A 12,218-nucleotide genomic window follows, 5' to 3' on the forward strand; every position below is an offset into this window, starting at 1 on the left:
TGTATCTAAACATTAAACATCTTATCATCATGTATCTAAACATTAAACATATTATAATCATGTATCTAAACATTAAACATGTTATCATCATATACTACATGTATCTAAACATTAAACATATTATAATCATGTATCTAAACATTAAACATGTTATCATCATATACTACATGTATCTAAACATTAAACATCTCATAATCATGTATCTAAACATTACATTTGTTATCATCATATACTACATGTATCTAAACATTAAACATCTCATAATCATGTATCTAAACATTACATTTGTTATCATCATATACTACATGTATCTAAACATTAAACATGTTATCATCATATACTACATGTATCTAAACATTACACATCTTATAATCATGTATCTAAACATTACATTTGTTATCATCATATACTACATGTATCTAAACATTAAACATGTATCATATACTACATGTATCTAAACATTAAACATCTTATCATCATGTATCTAAACATGAAACATCTTATCATCATGTATCTAAACATTAAATATCTTATGATCATATACTACATGTATCTAAACATACAACATCTTATCATCATGTATCTAAACATGAAACATCTTATGATCATATACTACATGTATCTAAACATTAAACATATTATAATCATGTATCTAAACATTAAACATCTTATCATCTTGTATCTAAACATGAAACATCTTATGATCATATACTACATGTATCTAAACATTAAACATATTATAATCATGTATCTAAACATTAAACATCTTATCATATACTACATGTTTCTAAACATTAAACATCTCATAATCATGTATCTAAACATTACATTTGTTATCATCATATACTACATGTATCTAAACATTAAACATGTTATCATCATACACTACATGTATCTAAACATTAAACATCTTATAATCATGTATCTAAACATTAAATTTGTTATCATCATATACTACAATGTATCTAAACATTAAACATCTTATCATCATATACTACATGTATCTAAACATTAAACATATTATAATATGTATCTAAACATTAAACATCTTATCATCATATACTACATGTATGTAAATATTAAACATCTTATCATCATGTATCTAAACATGAAACATCTTATCATATACTACATGTATCTAAATATTAAACATCTTAATCATCATGTATCTAAACATGAAACATCTTATGATCATATACTACATGTATCTAAACATTAACATCTTATGATCATATACTACATGTATCTAAATATTAAACATCTTATTATCATGTATCTAAACATGAAACATCTTATCATCATATACTACATGTATACATTAAACATCTTATCATATACTATACTGATATATACTACATGTATCTAAACATTAAACATCTCATTATCATGTATCTAAACATGAAACATCTTATCATCATACACTACATGTATCTAAACATTAAACATCTTATAATCATATACTACATGTATCTAAACATTAAACATATTATAATCATTAAATTTGTTATCATCATATACTACATGTATCTAAACATTAAACATCTTATCATGTATCTAAACATTAAACATGTTATCATATACTACATGTATCTAAACATTAAACATCTTATCATCATATACTACATGTATCTAAACATTAAACATCTTATCATGTATCTAAACATTAAACATCTTATCATATACTACATGTATCTAAACATTAAACATATTATAATCATGTATCTAAACATTAAACATCTTATCATCATATACTACATGTTTCTAAACATTAAACATCTCATAATCATGTATCTAAACATTACATTTGTTATCATCATATACTACATGTATCTAAACATTAAACATCTTATCATCATGTATCTAAACATTAAACATCTTATCATCATATACTACATGTATCTAAACATTAAACATATTATAATCATGTATCTAAACATTACATTTGTTATCATCATACATTTACATTACATTTGTTATCATTACATTTGTTATCATAACATGTATCTAAACATTAAACATCTTATCATGTATCTAAACATTAAACATTTTATCATCATATACTACATGTATCTAAACATTAAACATATTATAATCATGTATCTAAACATTAAATTTGTTATCATCATATACTACATGTATCTAAACATTAAACATCTTATCATCATGTATCTAAACATTAAACATCTTATGATCATATACTACATGTATCTAAACATTAAACATCTTATCATCATGTATCTAAACATTAAACATATTTTAATCATGTATCTAAACATTAAACATGTTATCATCATATACTACATGTATCTAAATATTAAACATCTTATCATCATGTATCTAAACATGAAACATCTTATCATATACTACATGTATCTAAATATTAAACATCTTATCATCCTGTATCTAAACATAAAACATCTTATGATCATATACTACATGTATCTAAATATTAAACATCTTATTATCATGTATCTAAACATGAAACATCTTATCATCATATACTACATGTATCTAAACATTAAACATATTATCATCATGTATCTAAACATTAAACATATTTCAATCATGTATCTAAACATTAAACATCTCATAATCATGTATCTAAACATTACATTTGTTATCATCATATACTACATGTATCTAAACATTAAACATGTTATCATCATACACTACATGTATCTAAACATTAAACATCTTAATAATCATGTATCTAAACATTAATTTGTTATCAATCATATACTACATGTATCTAAACATTAAACATCTTATCATCATATACTACATGTATCTAAACATTAAACATATTATAATATGTATCTAAACATTAAACATCTTATCATCATATACTACATGTATGTAAATATTAAATATCTTATCATCATGTATCTAAACATGAAACATCTTATGATCATATACTACATGTATCTAAACATTAACATCTTATGATCATATACTACATGTATCTAAATATTAAACATCTTATTATCATGTATCTAAACATGAAACATCTTATCATCATATACTACATGTATACATTAAACATCTTATCATATACTATACTGATATATACTACATGTATCTAAACATTAAATTTGTTATCATCATATACTACATGTATCTAAACATTAAACATCTTATCATCATATACTACATGTATCTAAACATTAAACATATTATAATATGTATCTAAACATTAAACATCTTATCATCATATACTACATGTATGTAAATATTAAACATCTTATCATGTATCTAAACATTAAACATGTTATCATATACTACATGTATCTAAACATTAAACATCTTATCATCATGTATCTAAACATTAAACATCTTATCATCATATACTACATGTATCTAAACATTAAACATCTCATAATCATGTATCTAAACATTAAATTTGTTATCATCATATACTACATGTATCTAAACATTAAACATCTTATCATGTATCTAAACATTAAACATCTTATCATATACTACATGTATCTAAACATTAAACATCTTATCATCATGTATCTAAACATTAAACATCTTATCATCATATACTACATGTATCTAAACATTAAACATATTATAATATGTATCTAAACATTAAACATCTTATCATCATATACTACATGTATGTAAATATTAAACATCTTATCATGTATCTAAACATTAAACATGTTATCATATACTACATGTATCTAAACATTAAACATCTTATCATCATGTATCTAAACATTAAACATCTTATCATCATATACTACATGTATCTAAACATTAAACATCTCATAATCATGTATCTAAACATTAAATTTGTTATCATCATATACTACATGTATCTAAACATTAAACATCTTATCATGTATCTAAACATTAAACATCTTATCATATACTACATGTATCTAAACATTAAACATATTATAATCATGTATCTAAACATTAAACATCTTATCATCATATACTACATGTTTCTAAACATTAAACATCTCATAATCATGTATCTAAACATTACATTTGTTATCATCATATACTACATGTATCTAAACATTAAACATCTTATCATCATGTATCTAAACATTAAACATCTTATCATCATATACTACATGTATCTAAACATTAAACATATTATAAATCATGTATCTAAACATTACATTTGTTATCATCATACATTTACATTACATTTGTTATCATTACATTTGTTATCATAACATGTATCTAAACATTAAACATCTTATCATGTATCTAAACATTAAACATTTTATCATCATATACTACATGTATCTAAACATTAAACATATTATAATCATGTATCTAAACATTAAATTTGTTATCATCATATACTACATATATCTAAACATTAAACATCTTATCATCATGTATCTAAACATTAAACATCTTATCATCATATACTACATGTATCTAAACATTAAACATCTTATCATCATGTATCTAAACATTAAACATATTTTAATCATGTATCTAAACATTAAACATGTTATCATCATATACTACATGTATCTAAATATTAAACATCTTATCATCATGTATCTAAACATGAAACATCTTATCATATACTACATGTATCTAAATATTAAACATCTTATCATCCTGTATCTAAACATAAAACATCTTATGATCATATACTACATGTATCTAAATATTAAACATCTTATTATCATGTATCTAAACATGAAACATCTTATCATCATATACTACATGTATCTAAACATTAAACATATTATCATCATGTATCTAAACATTAAACATATTTCAATCATGTATCTAAACATTAAACATCTTATAATCATGTATCTAAACATTACATTTGTTATCATCATATACTACATGTATCTAAACATTAAACATGTTATCATCATATACTACATGTATCTAAACATTAAACATCTTATAATCATGTATCTAAACATTACATTTGTTATCATCATATACTACATGTATCTAAACATTAAACATCTTATCATCATATACTACATGTATCTAAACATTAAACATATTATAATATGTATCTAAACATTAAACATCTTATCATCATATACTACATGTATGTAAATATTAAACATCTTATCATCATGTATCTAAACATGAAACATCTTATGATCATATACTACATGTATCTAAACATTAACATCTTATGATCATATACTACATGTATCTAAATATTAAACATCTTATTATCATGTATCTAAACATGAAACATCTTATCATCATATACTACATGTATACATTAAACATCTTATCATATACTATACTGATATATACTACATGTATCTAAACATTAAACATCTCATTATCATGTATCTAAACATGAAACATCTTATCATACACTACATGTATCTAAACATTAAACATCTTATAATCATGTATCTAAACATTAAATTTGTTATCATCATATACTACATGTATCTAAACATTAAACATCTTATCATCATATACTACATGTATCTAAACATTAAACATATTATAATATGTATCTAAACATTAAACATCTTATCATCATATACTACATGTATGTAAATATTAAACATCTTATCATGTATCTAAACATTAAACATGTTATCATATACTACATGTATCTAAACATTAAACATCTTATCATCATGTATCTAAACATTAAACATCTTATCATCATATACTACATGTATCTAAACATTAAACATCTCATAATCATGTATCTAAACATTAAATTTGTTATCATCATATACTACATGTATCTAAACATTAAACATCTTATCATGTATCTAAACATTAAACATGTTATCATATACTACATGTATCTAAATATTAAACATCTTAATCATCATGTATCTAAACATGAAACATCTTATGATCATATACTACATGTATCTAAACATTAACATCTTATGATCATATACTACATGTATCTAAACATTAAACATCTTATTATCATGTATCTAAACATGAAACATCTTATCATCATATACTACATGTATACATTAAACATCTTATCATATACTATACTGATATATACTACATGTATCTAAACATTAAACATCTCATTATCATGTATCTAAACATGAAACATCTTATCATCATATACTACATGTATCTAAACATTAAACATGTTATCATCATGTATCTAAACATTAAACATATTTTAATCATGTATCTAAACATTAAACATGTTATCATCATATACTACATGTATCTAAACATTAAACATCTCATCATATATCTAAACATGAAACATCTTATCATCATGTACTACATGTATCTAAACATCAAACATCTTTTCATGTATCTAAACATTAAATATCTTATCATATACTACATGTATCTAAACATTAAACATATTATAATCATGTATCTAAACATTAAACATGTTATCATCATATACTACATGTATCTAAACATTAAACATCTTATAATCATGTATCTACACATTATATTTGTTATCATCATATACTACATGTATCTAAACATGAAACATCTTATCATCATGTACTACACGTATCTAAACATTAAACATCTTATCATCATATACTACATGTATCTAAACATTAAACATCTTATTAACATTAAACATCTACATGTATCTAAACATTACATTTGTTATCATCATATACTACATGTATCTAAATTTTAAACATCTTATCATGTATCTAAACATGAAACATCCTATCATATACTACATGTATCTAAATATTAAACATCTTATCATCATGTATCTAAACATGAAACATCTTATGATCATATACTACATGTATCTAAACATTAAACATCTTATGATCATATACTACATGTATCTAAACATTAAACATCTTATCAACATGTATCTAATCTTATCAACATGTATCTAAACATTAAACATCTTATTATCATGTATCTAAACATGAAACATCTTATCATCATATACTACATGTATCTAAACATTAAACATGTTATCATCATGCGGAGCTGACGGAGCCTCCTGCTGACAACACTCTTAAGGATTTAGTCATGTGAGAGAGGTCCTTCTTGAACACCTTCAGATGCTTTCGAAGGTGCCGTACTAACTGAATCAGGTATATAAAAGGTTGGAACTAACAAGTGGGCTGATGCATTCTCCATAACCCCTTCAACCCCTCGTTTCTGCTCAGTTCCAGGTCGTACCCTGAGATCTACGTGCGCCGCTTCCCCACAGCGGACAGCGAGGCGGCCGTGTTCCTAGTGAAGCCCCCGAAGCTGAAGACCCAGCTGATGTTCCGCACCCTGAAGAAGCCCCTCCAGCCCTTCCAGAGGAGCTGGAGCTAGAGGTCGGATAGAGGACGGACACAGAAGATGGCTGGCATAACAGTGCTTTTGGGCAAAACAGCCAAGGGCTCTTGTCCATTTCTGTGTTGACCCATGCAATGGTACAGCATTGGTTAAAAAAGATGCAGTGTGTAGTTTTGTTGACGACAAATTCATTGATCTAGACACATATCAACTAGGAAGTTCTCAAGGCACGATGAAGAGAGTGTGTTTGTTTATATTTCTGTGTGTTTTGTGCATCTTCTTTGTTTTCTATGGGTGGTGGTGATTATATTTGTGTTCTTCAAAGTGCACATGCAAAATATGTCTCCAACAAAAACTACATACTGTAACTTGTAAGTTGAGGAAAATGCAGAAAGTAAAACATTTCAAGTGTCAGATTAGATTGAAGTATTTTGATGCAAAACATAGCTTGTGGTGGGCTTGAGTTTGGATCAGGTGGCGTTATCTGGTGATGTGAGAGTGATATGTGGATATCACTGTGCATGGTACATATCAAGAACCACAACGTTGGTCCATAAATATTTGCTTTGAGTGGTGGCAAGACTTGGATTGGACATCTTTACAGACAACATGAAAAACAAAACAAAAAAAGATATTTCAAATTCTGTCATAAAGGAACATTTCTGGCTGTTGTGTAAGGTACATTTTCAGACCTTCTGTCAAAGTATGAACGTGTACTCTTTGTGAGAGACATTTCATGAACTGAACAAAGTTTTAAATAGATATATTTTTTATGGCTAACTTGAAAAATGTACTAATTACTGTAACAGATTGCCTCAACACTGGAAGAAATGTTAAGATATAAACTTGAGTACTGTAGGTTATGATTATGACCAGATAATAAGGCTAATATCTGTACGTTGCAGAATATACTGAGGTCAAAATAATGCTAATGTGGGGTGGTGAATGACATTTTTAGTATGTTTTTACATCCTGAGTGAAAATATTACTAAATGAAGCAGCTGCAGTTCACTGTTGTTTTACTTTGTCTATACAACTAAGGATTTTATGCAGTGTGCTGGTCTGGTGTATTTAAAATGATATGGACGATAATGACCAACTCCTCTTACAGGTTGAAAGTGTTGTATTCTTAGTCTGAACACAGATTTTAGAAAACGCTTTTTGATTTAAACATTTCTGTCATGTTTTGTCAAGCAGCTATTGTCACAAACATTCCACAGGTGATACCACGGCATAATTCATGGAATAACTGAACATATTCTTCTATGGCACTGATAGTCCCATATTTTGTCTCTGTATTTATTCCCTCTGCATGTTTTAACTAAATAGCAAGAAATAGGATAGTGGTTTAGCAAAGCATAGTTTTTCCATTCGTTTCAGTTTAAAGATTTCGTAAAATGTGGATTTTCCCAGATGAGAAATGAATGGCAAGAACCTAAGATTTCAGTGAATTTCAATTAGGAATGCATAAATGGTGGGAAAGTTCAATTGTTTTATTCAACAGTATTGCTTTAGTTTTGCGTTAGACATTAAAATCTGTAGCAAACGTGTTTGTATTTAGGATCACGGGGCGTTGTGTGGCTGAATGTTTCCCAAGTAAGGGGCCCCAAGTACGTTTTGTCAGAGTTGAGAAGATCAGCAGAGTGCATCTTAACCCCCTTTGCTTACTGAAACATTCCAACATCATATGTAATGTCAATATAGTATGTATATTTGAATTGACTGTATACCCAAATGCTGGTACACTTAACTGTTACATTTTGCACTAATGGTTTGCTGGAATAAATCTTTATTTGTAAGACGAGTTCAAAAGGATTATTTCTTAGCGATGAGCAGAAAGGTCCTCCATTTAGAATAAAGACCACCAATATATTAGCAGGTCATAACACCATTGTACAGCTGCCCATGCCACTTATGGTATGTTTTGGTTTAACTTTTATGGCCAAGAACCCCATGCAGGGCCCTGATGGGCAAACATGAAGTAGTCCTAGAGCAGTGGTCACCAACCTTTTTTGGCCAAAGATCACAACCTCTGCCTTGGTGACAGGCAAGATCTACCTATTGAGGCGTTAAGAAAAAAAGACTGTCCAGACTCCAGACTGTACTTACAACTTAACTTTTTATTTAGCCTAATTGTAATTGAATGAAATTAAACACTTTGGTCCAGCTTTCAAATTGATGTGGCCAATAAAGTAATCACATTTAAGTTCAGGGCAACATAAAAAGGAAAATATTTGTTAACAATGAGCAGGCTGGATATGAACTGCTTTATTTATCAACTGAAGTTACAACACAACACTGACAATCTTTGTTTTCAGATCATTTGACAGTTGTTTTGAGGCCCCCATGTTGCCACTCTTCAGAGGAGAATCAAGGAGAAGCACATCTTGCAATTGGCTACCTTAGATAGTTTTTCTAATGATTGAATATGCACCTTTCTATGGAATTGAAGGCTTAACAAGCTAATCAGACTAATTATGTGTTGCAATTATTCAGTATTGAGTAGTTACAGGTATTCAAATCATGAAAATTATTAGGGTGCCTAAATATTTGCAACGCCTATGTTACGACGACAGTAGACAGTATGCGTGCATATTCATATTTCGAAAACCAACGCGGTAATTGGAATGAAGTGGGAGTGGCCGATTACTAACATAAGCGCAAACGTACTCATGTAACGTGTCACCTTTAACATTAATATTTAGAAACACGTTGCAGTGTTTAACGAGTGGTAGAAGTTAAAATAGACAAATATCTGTCTGGAAAACCATTCGTTTGGGTAAGCTAATACATAACGTTAATCTAAATAGACTTATTTATTTAACAAACTGGCCGATAACCAAAATAACAACGACATCCAAGAGAGCTCGAGGATGTTAAGCACGCGAGTTGAACCTAGTTGCGAGCTGTCAGACGAGCTGTCAGAATGTTGGAAATCTCTCTACATTGGGCAGACATTCTGCAACTTTACCCAATCCGACAGTACCCGACAATGACCAACAAACACAAACTGCTGCCGCACGCTGACCCAACTGTTGGTGTTTGTTGGAGAATGTTGGCGTTTGTCGGGGCAGTGTGCAAGCTGCTTTAGAAGGGGCATTTAGTGGGAAGGGCTACATTTGTGAGAAATCGTTGGTGATTACGTTCACATCAACTCTAAGGACATCCTCGGATTTAAATAGATGGCGTTCATGAATCAAGCGGAGATCTTTTCTGACTTTGGTCTTCCGAAGTCCGTATAAAAAAAAATCAGAAGACACTTTTTTTTTCTGTATTTAAAAAAATAATAATTTTGGAGATCGACAGGGAAGGTCTTCGAGATCGACACGTCGATCGAGATCGACACGTCGATCGCGATCGACGGGTTGGCGACCTCTGCTATAAACTGTTGTTTACAGTTAATATAATTTTCATAGTTTGAAGTTAAAAAGTTTGAAGCTGTAGTTTGAAGCCAAGTGTTTTGTATGTTTTTTTTATTCATAATATACTTTAAACAGTTAATATATTGTTCAAACTAGAAGAAAAAAAATTGCCTTGGGAATAAAAAAAGCTTTTCTTTAATGTCGTCAATCGTCGCTTTGTGCTTAAAAAAGGCACTGGTATCGTTTTAAAAGTATCGGTTTAGCACCGGTATTGGAAAAAACCCAAACGATACCCATCCCTACTTATTATAGCCCGATCATTAACTAAACCCATGTAGAAGTACTAATAAAGCGTCCAGCAGTTGATTTGAACAATGTGTGTGTGTGTGTCAGTCAATCGTAGTGGTCTGTGTCTGCATAATCTGTGCAGCCAGCGTTACAATGTATATTTGTAAACATTGTTGCAAAAGCCTCTTCTTTCTGTCTAGTTTTAATGGTCAGGCTATATCCATAGCTAGTCCAGGGCGATGATTATGCAGCGTTCTTGCACACACTGCAAAACCTCATTTTCTGTAAGCCATGGTGGTAGCGCAGATGTGAAAGATCATGTGAAAACAGCCAAACATAACCCCAGGTGGGTAGAGGCAGGGGCTAGCAGCATAGCCACCTATTTTAGCAATGTTAGCGCTGGAAGTGGTGAGCTCAAGCGGGCTGCTGAGGAGGGGACGTTAGCCAATAAAATGATACTTCAGCAAATTCACTCCTCTAACAAATATACGGAATGAATGTTTCCAATAGGGTGTGTGTGTTGTTGGAATAACACTTTACGCTAAGGGTACAGGATACAATTATCATGAATTTGTCACGGCCCGAAAAGTTACAGGTCGGCGTACTCCCCCAGGCTCACAAAACACAAGAAGCTTGGCAACAATCAACTTTTTATTATAAATAATTTACAGCTCATAAAACCGGCAATCACAGCACCCACCGCTATAGGTCTACTAGCACTAACAGAGCCCCATGGATGGGGAGGAGACACAGACAGCAGGTAAATAAGTTACTACAAAAATAGATCTCAGGTAATAAATAGGAAACTCAGGTGAATAAATATAAGGCATACACAAGCCCACACCAAATTCATCACACACACAGCAATACACTCATTTAAATGACAGTAAAACAGTTTGCACTCCAGTGTCTAAAACCACACCACTCAGGTCACACTGCGTCACTACGCCTCGTCAGCTCACCCACTGTTCCCCTGTTCAGCGCTACGTTGCAGCCGGGTCCGTGATGCCCAACAGACAAGACAGACAAACATGCAAGGTAAACAGTCCACTGGCCGGCCCCTCCGAGCCGACCAGAATAATAAAATAAATAATCCCACGCGCTCTGGCAGCCACCACGCAGAGGACGTCACGTCAGCTTGCGGAAATCCTGTGAGCCCAATGCTGGAGTGGATCCTTCTCCGCACGGTCCGGATGTTAAGCAGGCACCGCCCCCGACAATCGCGTAGTCCACTGCCCCTTCTGCTCTTGCTTGCGTTGCCTCACGGGCCGGTGATCACAAGACCAGCTGTGAATGCACAAACACTGATCAGCTACCTGTCGCATACACCGCACCATTACACGC

The sequence above is a fragment of the Clupea harengus genome, unplaced genomic scaffold, assembly GCF_900700415.2.
Source record: "Clupea harengus unplaced genomic scaffold, Ch_v2.0.2, whole genome shotgun sequence".
Classification (NCBI taxonomy): Eukaryota; Metazoa; Chordata; class Actinopteri; order Clupeiformes; family Clupeidae; genus Clupea; species Clupea harengus.